Raw genomic sequence first — 1624 nt, forward strand, 5'->3', positions numbered from 1 at the left:
GTTCCTAGCTGAGCTCCTTAGGGCTGTGTTGCTAGCTGAGCTCCTTAGGGCTGTGTTGCTAGCTGTGTTCCTAGCTGAGCTCCTTAGGGCTGTGTTCCTAGCTGAGCTCCTTAGGGCTGTGTTCCTAGCTGAGCTCCTTAGGGCTGTGTTGCTAGCTGAGCTCCTTAGGGCTGTGTTCCTAGCTGTGTTCCTAGCTGAGCTCCTTAGGGCTGTGTTCCTAGCTGAGCTCCTTAGGGCTGTGTTGCTAGCTGAGCTCCTTAGGGCTGTGTTGCTAGCTGTGTTCCTAGCTGAGCTCCTTAGGGCTGTGTTCCTAGCTGAGCTCCTTAGGGCTGTGTTCCTAGCTGAGCTCCTTAGGGCTGTGTTCCTAGCTGAGCTCCTTAGGGCTGTGTTCCTAGCTGAGCTCCTTAGGGCTGTGTTCCTAGCTGAGCTCCTTAGGGCTGTGTTCCTAGCTGTGTTCCTAGCTGAGCTCCTTAGGGCTGTGTTCCTAGCTGAGCTCCTTAGGGCTGTGTTCCTAGCTGAGCTCCTTAGGGCTGTGTTCCTAGCTGTGTTCCTAGCTGAGCTCCTTAGGGCTGTGTTCCTAGCTGAGCTCCTTAGGGCTGTGTTCCTAGCTGAGCTCCTTAGGGCTGTGTTCCTAGCTGAGCTCCTTAGGGCTGTGTTCCTAGCTGAGCTCCTTAGGGCTGTGTTCCTAGCTGTGTTCCTAGCTGAGCTCCTTAGGGCTGTGTTCCTAGCTGTGTTCCTAGCTGAGCTCCTTAGGGCTGTGTTCCTAGCTGAGCTCCTTAGGGCTGTGTTCCTAGCTGAGCTCCTTAGGGCTGTGTTCCTAGCTGTGTTCCTAGCTGAGCTCCTTAGGGCTGTGTTCCTAGCTGAGCTCCTTAGGGCTGTGTTCCTAGCTGAGCTCCTTAGGGGCTGTGTTCCTAGCTGAGCTCCTTAGGGCTGTGTTGCTAGCTGAGCTCCTTAGGGCTGTGTTGCTAGGGCTGTGTTCCTAGCTGAGCTCCTTAGGGCTGTGTTCCTAGCTGAGCTCCTTAGGGCTGTGTTCCTAGCTGAGCTCCTTAGGGCTGTGTTGCTAGCTGTGCTCCTTAGGGCTGTGTTCCTAGCTGTGTTCCTAGCTGAGCTCCCTTAGGGCTGTGTTCCTAGCTGAGCTCCTTAGGGCTGTGTTGCTAGCTAAGCTCCTTAGGGCTGTGTTCCTAGCTGAGCTCCTTAGGGCTGTGTTCTAGGCTGTGTTCCTAGCTGAGCTCCTTAGGGCTGTGTTCCTAGCTGAGCTCCTTGGGGCTGTGTTCCTAGCTGAGCTCCTTAGGGCTGTGTTGCTAGCTGAGCTCCTTAGGGCTGTGTTCCTAGTGGCTGTGTTCCTAGCTGAGCTCCTTAGGGCTGTGTTCCTAGCTGAGCTCCTTAGGGCTGTGTTCCTAGCTGAGCTCCTTAGGGCTGTGTTCCTAGCTGTGTTCCTAGCTGAGCTCCTTAGGGCTGTGTTCCTAGCTGAGCTCCTTAGGGCTGTGTTTTCCTAGCTGAGCTCCTTAGGGCTGTGTTCCTAGCTGAGCTCCTTAGGGCTGTGTTCCTAGCTGCTCCGTGTCTCTTCGCTTGGGGCTGTGTTCCTAGCTGAGCTCCTTAGGGCTGTGTTCCTAGCTGTGTTCCT

The sequence above is a fragment of the Salmo salar genome, chromosome ssa25, assembly GCF_905237065.1.
Source record: "Salmo salar chromosome ssa25, Ssal_v3.1, whole genome shotgun sequence".
In the NCBI taxonomy this organism is placed as follows: Eukaryota; Metazoa; Chordata; class Actinopteri; order Salmoniformes; family Salmonidae; genus Salmo; species Salmo salar.